This window comes from Poeciliopsis prolifica, unplaced genomic scaffold (assembly GCF_027474105.1).
Source record: "Poeciliopsis prolifica strain line A6 unplaced genomic scaffold, Auburn_PproV2 SCAFFOLD013, whole genome shotgun sequence".
NCBI classification, from domain to species: Eukaryota; Metazoa; Chordata; class Actinopteri; order Cyprinodontiformes; family Poeciliidae; genus Poeciliopsis; species Poeciliopsis prolifica.
The window spans coordinates 7,906,754-7,914,617 of NW_026562388.1; the positions used below are offsets into that span (position 1 = coordinate 7,906,754).

The following is a 7,864-nucleotide window of genomic DNA, read 5'->3' on the forward strand; positions in this document are numbered from 1 at the left end:
GTTGATATGTGAAGGCAATGCCATGATTTAGTTTGCTGTGTTGAATTTATCTGCAAAATTACAAAAAAAAAAAAAAAAAAAGAAAAACAAGAAAGTCACACATGTACATCGGTGCTCATTTAATTTTGTATTACTCCTTTTTTCCAAAACACAGGCGGCATGCAGTGGATTCGGAAAGTATTCAGAGCGCGTCACTTTTTCCACATTTTGTTATATCATAGCCTTGTTACTAATTGTGTTAAATGAATCTCTTTCCTCAAAATTCTACAAACAATTATTTTGAAAATTTATTAAAAATAGAAAACCAAGAAATAACTTTTCTTGGTTTTTTTTCTTGGCAAAGGACGTAAGTGTTCACTGCTTAACACTTTGTTGATCCACCCTCTGGCAGCAACTACAGCCTTAAGTCTGCTTGAATATGATGCCAGAAGTTCAGCTCTCCAATCTTTAGGCATTTTGGTCCAATTTTTTATTTTTATTTTTTTTCCAGCATTCCTCCAGCTCCATCAGGTCATGGAGATGTCTGTCCGGACATGTTCAGATCTTGTCAGAGATATTCCATCAAGTTCAAGTATGAACTCTGGCTTGGCCACTCCAGAACATCCAGAGAGATTTCTGAAGCCTTGGATATCTTGGCAAGAAATGAAGCATTGTTCCAATCTGAGGACATAAATAAAACCTTCAACATAACAGTCGTGTGCTTAAGTATTATTTTATCGATCAAATCCAATCAGTTAATCAGCATGCTGCCAAATTACGTCAATGTGAAAAGATGTACAATATTATTTACTCATGAAGTACGAAGACAGCAAGTAATTAATTAACCGCTTGTCTAAGGCTAGTTTTACATTCTGCTGGAAGTGGCAGAATGTGGAAAAAATAGCAGAATGTGGAAAAAGTGAAGTACCATTAATATTTATCCCTATGCACCATTTTAAAACCAAAATTAAACCTAACACACAAAAAAATCTGTTGTGAAATATACAGATTGAACTTACAGAAAATAGACATTTTCAGCTTAATTATACCAAGTAAATCTAGGCTCATATAGGAAATCAACTTGAAATTTGGAGAAGATGAACCCGGTGTACCTGGAGAGAACATAATGGACGAAAATGCAACTCTGTTAAAAATAATAGAGTCTGGACCTTCTTGATGCAATGCAACAACACAAACAACTGCACCACAATGCAGCTTACATTTATTCTGTGAAGGAAAGAATTCCACTTGAGAAAACAGTACCTTATGAAATCTGTACCACAATGACTTGCCGCGCTGTCATAAATGTTTCAAACCATTTGAGCTGCATGTAGTCTTCTCATGGGCAGGGTCACCCAAACAAAATTTTGTTGTGTATGCAAATTACAGTGGATTAGCAGGGACACGTCAGCTTTGAGGCTTATAGGTCTGCTCCACATGCAAAAAGTCACGTCAAGTCAAATTTATTTGTGTAGCATATTTCAGCAGCAAGGCAGTTCAAAGTGCTTTATGCAATAATAACATAATACAGTAATCAATTATAAAACAGCCATAAACATCACATTTTCTCAATGCCATCATCACAATCATTACGCAAATATACATCAGATCTATTGATCAATGTCAGAGTTATGAATCAAAGGCAGCTCTAAACAAGTGGGTCTTTAGCCTTGATTTTCAGTGAAAAGAACATTTCTCAAATGACCTTTGTATTTTTTCATTTCTAAAATGTTCCTTACCACAATATTTAGAAATGTCTTCACTTACACAAAACCAAAACGTCACAGTCACTGCGGCACGCTTGGATGTGGCAGGAGAAAAAACAAACAAACATGTCACAGGTTTTCATTAGGATTTGGGTTGTGGACTGACACGGCTATGAAAGAAGGTCGAATTTGTATCTGGTGAACCATTTCCATGTTGATGGGTTGATGTTTTTTGAATGATTGTCTAGCTTAAAGGCTTAATCTTGACCCACCTTTCTTGCCAAGGCTGTCAAAACTTTATTCAAAATGTATTTTTAATGAGTCTATGATGCAATGCACTCAAACATAGTTCCCAGGAAACCAGCTCACAACAGTCATTTTTAAATTTACCTCCCTTGCCATCCTGAGCTTACAGTCATAGCAAGATAAACCTTCGTAATTGTTAATCCTAGTGTCCTGTTGCTAAAACAATTGTCCCACTTTGCGCTGTGACGATTTTAACCCCTACTCACAAGAAGTCAGACATCTAAAAAAGGTACAAAGTGTGTTATGTTCTGTAAATGCAATGAGATGACAATGTAATTATCTTTTAATTACAATTATCTAGTTACAAACATGGTTCTAAACCATGTCTACATGGCTTAGAACCATTCACTGTTCAATGTTTTCACTTATTGTGGTGATAACTAACATATTCATAAATAAAGTAAGGATTTCACCGATCATCAGACTAAAATAAATATTTTGCCTTAAAAGACCAAAGAGGCTATGTCTAACAGTAAGTGTAAACAAGCTGCATTGGAAACTGATGTTCATATAAAATATGCAAATGCATTTTTACTAATTTTTATAAGAAGCAAAACTCATTAAGAGTTATTTATCGTTAAAGTGTCACAGTCACTGTTTCAAGTAGTTTCGTGCTTTTAGAAAGCTTCACTTTAAAATGTTAACATTTAAAAAATTTAGAATCCATAAAAACCACAAACAAAAATAATTCCATTGTGCTAGTTAGTGACACATGAAAAGGATAATAGATCAAAGAAGTGGAAAAGAAAGTAATTACACAACCAAAACCTTCCTCATTGTCGGAAAACAGCACATTTAAACAATTATCTCAATTTATACATGTCTGGTTTGAGACAATCTTGCACACACTGAAAATCATGCTTTGAGTAAATAGTTATTTCTATTTGTGCACAGTTGAATTATTTTTGATCCATACTGTTATCAATTTGAAGAATGTCTTTCATGTCACTCAAAGAAAGCTTTTCTTACAAACAATTTCCCTAAAGGCATGAGCAGAAATGTTTGAGATGTTTAAAAATATTGATCATATGACCTTTTCTCATGTGCTTCTTAATTTAATCAATTGTGTGTAGCCATAAATGAAGTTAATCTCTAAGGGAATCAGTGCTCCCCTTGCCTTGTGATGCACAGAAAACCATTTTACTTCCTTTTTCTTAGTGTTACAATGTGCAAATCTGGAACTCTGAGAGTGATAAAACTAGCAGTTACAAACTAAGGAGTTAAAATAAAGCATTTTCTGTTTGTGCCTAGATTTATCTAGTCTTCATGGTGATCAAGCAAAGTCAGCACGGGGTGGTAGGATGTTGTGAAACAGCTGCTTCAAGGCCAGGAGTTCATTTATTTGTCCAATGTCGAGTTTAGGTGGAAAAGTTCACTGGGTTGCCACCTGACCCACCAGAAAGAAAGCCTTTCAGATGTGCACATACTGTATTTAGCACAGTCAGAATATAAATGATGGGAATAAGAAACAAACAACTTTGAGCTGTGGGTCATGAGGCTGAAAGAGAGGCGCTGCAGGCAAAGAGAGAAACCATTTCTAACACCATCCTGATGAGTTTATGCCTGATAAATGAAAAGTCACAACTTTGGGCTGAGAATGTAGCTGATGCTGATTTCTTCCTAAAGTGAGTTTTGATCAGCTTTTTTTATTTATTATTATTTAATGCTAAACTACAAAATGGAATCAAGTTTCTTTGACAGTTTATGAACTTACATCAAATTTAGTTACTTTTAGCTTTAACTAAAACCGAAACAAAAGTTGAAAACTCCTTTTCTTTTGGACTTGCTACCTTATTGTGGTGGAAATGTTTGAGTCCCTCACTGAAAAAAATAAGTCATTGGATGAACATAAAAAAATTATGGAAAGGATTTCCACCTGATTACTTGCTTTATTTCAGCACCATGTACTTGTGTTCCTATTTAAAGCAAATGTGTTAGGTCAACCTAATTTATTAAGATTATTCCAATGTAAAGCAAATGTGTTGGCTCAACTTGTTACAATGGTGATTCAATGGGTGATTCTAAATCAAACATGGCTAATAATATTGTGGTTATTCTTATATAATAAAATGAGTTGGCAAAACATAATTCATTAAGGTTGTTCTAATTTAAACCAAATGTGTTGGCTTAACCAGAATTATGGTAAGGCAATGGATGATTGTAAATCAAATGAGTTGGCTCAACTCCATTCATTAAGGTTATTCAAATTCAAATGAAATGTGTTGGCTCAACATATGTTTTAAAGGTTCCTTTAACTCAGTTACTATAGCGTGACCCAGTGTAATGCAATACAGCCCGCCCAACTAATCTGCAATGTTTAGGACCAAATCATTGATGTAACTTCATTAAGATGAATGTAAATCTAGTTGAAACCACCTTATTTACAGTGGTACCTTCACACTACCTGATTCAGTAGGTCCAACTCACTAAAAGCAAGTTAGCTCAACAAATATGCTTCATGCTAAAAGACAGCTAGTTAATCGTGTGGAATTCTTTCCATTATTTCATGACGTTAATTCAAAGACATATTTTCAAGCGTTAATCAAGCATTTTAAGATAGCACTAGGTGAAAGTGTAGGAAGAACACTCAACAATTAGAAAAGGTACAACACAATTGTATTTTCAGAATTGTTATACATCGTTTTTTTACACAGCACAAAACACAGCTGAGTTGGACATTGAAATAAAAAAACAACTACAAAAAGGTTACAGTTTCATTTCTAAGCCAATTCTTTACAACATAAAACATGTCAGTATAGTTGCTCAACTTAGAGAAATGTAACAATATAAATCTTTTCTACTGCAGACTTTAAACACTCATTTTCCATATGAAACTTTGCTCAACTTAGCAGCGAGTTTCATATTGAGAACTTGTGCTTTCTTTGATAAGTTCTTTCCATCCAATTTCATTATTATTTTCTGTATTACTTCAAAGGTATGCTTGAGTTACTGAGCAAGTTGAGTGCTGAACGCACTAAACTTGAGGGTAGCTCAAGTTTAGAGCATAGATTAGTCCCAGCAGCATCACTATTGCAGAAGATACACTGCCCAAGCTGTTCATAACTTCCACCTCCTCCAGGACAATCCCAACATCCAGATGTGCATCGGCAGCCTCTGCACCCTCTGCTCAAATGACGATTCCGAGGACAGCCTCGGCTTTGGCCATTTCTGCGCATTCATCAACGTCCTAAGGGAGTTAGGGAAGGGTATTGGGGGAGAGACAATTCACATGTAATTAAATAAATAAATTAAGACTGACATTGATTGAGTCACTCATGGACCTTAGTTGGTAAAAGTATTTTAACAACTCTTAGGAGTTCTATTGTAAACACAAAGAGAATTTAACATACCATGTACTCCCTCACCAGCTTCTCTGGATCTTCATTTAGGTACACACAGACCTTTGAGGATGCACTCTCGTCTGACCTCAGCAGTGTCTTCCTAAATATGCAGATCAAAAAACAAAGAGAACAATCTCAAAACTCCAGCAGTATAGGTTCACACACTTGAAAACATAGCTACATTCAAAGGAAGTGACAACAAAAGTGATCAGTGGCTTGCAGTCTATTTGAAAGATATTTAAAATTGTTAGTATCCCTTCATTATGCCATGACTAAAATGGAGTTTAACATCTCATTTAAACATCTAACTGAAGCTGTTAGAGGTTTAAATAAAGACATGAATATATCACCAAAGAATATGTGAAAAGTACAGAATGGTCAACACAGTCTATATCCTTCTACTTAAATGAATATGCAAAGCATTCCATGTCTTACAAGTACATGGACAGTCTATGTGTGGGCATGGATAACGTCGCATATGCCGGTGTTTAAGTGTAAAATGTTTTAACAGGTCATATCTACGAGACAGAGAGACTACACTCCTTACATTTCCACATCCCCACGCAAATAAAGACAAATAAAACAGACTGGCCAAATAAATGTTTAGCTGAACTCTAGCTCTATAAGCTCTCTAACACTACATTCAGTCACTTTAGATCTGGCAAAACTTACTATTAGCCACTGAAATCTATAACTTGATAGCCGATGAGCCCCTTGACCAGTACTTACGCAGGTGGATTACAGACAGGTGATGTTCTGAAAGAGATCAGATATATTTTCAGCCATTAAAATATGCAATTCATAGTGAACTGAGTTGTATCTTTTAGTACAAGTCCCTTGAATGCCTCATGAATATAACCACAGGACACATGCAAGCACATATGTGCAGAACAATGGTGAATTGAACATTGTAGAAAGCAATAGTAACAAAGGTCAAAATGAGCACAAACAATCAACACAAAAAACATCAACATTTCAAAATTAAACCAATGAACTTCAATATTGTTTCTGAGCTACAATTATTTGGGGACAACAAAGAAGAGTCCAAAAAACCCCAACATCTTTACAGCAGAGGAATATGTATTTTAAAGAAAAAAAATAGAAAGCTCAAGTCTGTAATAATGGATAATCCATTGAGAGTTTTAGCCTGACAAAATATACTAGAAATCCATAACTAACAGGTATTTTAGGAACATTTAACAAAGCTCAGAAAGCAATGCTTTCTGCAGGTTTCACCGACTGAAATGTAGGACTTTTTATTACCATAATTAATTAAGAATCTCGATGATGATAGAAAGGTACCAAAGTGTGTGTGTGTGTATCTACATTTACCTCCATAGTAACATTACTGAAATAGAATTAAAATAGTTAGAAATAGACTGATGTTAGATCCGTGTGTTAAAAATCCACTAAACCTCCAGGGAGCTCAGGAGGAGCAAAACTGTGACATTTCCGGGGTCCATTTGTGTCTCTGGCAGCAGCTTTGTGACCCTTACACTACATATGGCTCTGCAGACTTTTTTCGCACAGAATGTACCTAACATGGTGCGGCGATAAATGTAAACAAAAAGCTATCTGCCTTAACCTAACCGACTTAATCTACAGAACATGAAATAATGTGACACAAGTATGGAACATGTAGAAAATGGTGCAAATGGTAGAGAAATTTTAAGTTACATATTTTTATATGGATTTAGATGAAAATAGTTTGACTCTTACCTTTTTCAAATTAAGTAGATGCACGCCAGGAATCTCCCCTCTGCCCTTGAAAAAACCCAACAAGGTGCGAGCCAGTTATCTCGCGTGATTTTCCGTAATCTCTTGATGTCGCTGGATCCTCTTCAGCGGGAGATGAGTCTGACACAATAGCGCTTTGGAACTGACGTCACTGTGTTTTTTTTTATTAGATTAACTTTGACAAATATTGATATTGAATAAAATAATAAAAAAAAACATATATATATATGTTTTTTTAAAAAAAAAAACATATATATATATATATATGTTTTAAAAAAAAAACATATATATATATATATATATATATATATATATATATATATATATATATATATATATATATATATATATATATATATATTTTTTTTTTATTTTATTCAATATCAATATTTGTCAAAGTTAATCTAATAATATATATATATATATATATATATATATATATATATTATATATATATATATTATATATATATATATATATATCTTGGCACAGATATTGATATTTGACAAATATCAATATTTGTCAAAGTTAATCTAATAATATATATATATATATATATATATATATATATATATATATATATATATATATATATATATATATATATATATATATATATATATATATATATATATATATATATATATATATATATATATATCTTGGCACAGCCAAGATACTGCGCAGGACCCTCAAGCTCCCAGGCCTCTGTTAGAGGCCTGGGAGCTTGAGGTATTAGATGTATTCAATTTAAGATAACGTCATTCAATCACGTTAGTTCAGTTGAGAGAAAAA

General features: G+C 33.8%; 1 long non-coding RNA gene across 1 annotated transcript; it reads right to left on the minus strand.

Moving 5' to 3' along the window:
- Nucleotides 1-4,585: 4,585 nt before the first annotated feature.
- Nucleotides 4,586-7,232, minus strand: LOC129365384 (uncharacterized). The gene is made up of 4 exons (XR_008606511.1): nucleotides 7,052-7,232; nucleotides 6,005-6,088; nucleotides 5,342-5,432; nucleotides 4,586-5,178 (listed from the first exon to the last, which is right to left on the minus strand). It is a non-coding gene; the product is annotated as an uncharacterized LOC129365384 (long non-coding RNA).
- Between the last annotated feature and the right edge of the window lie 632 nt (nucleotides 7,233-7,864).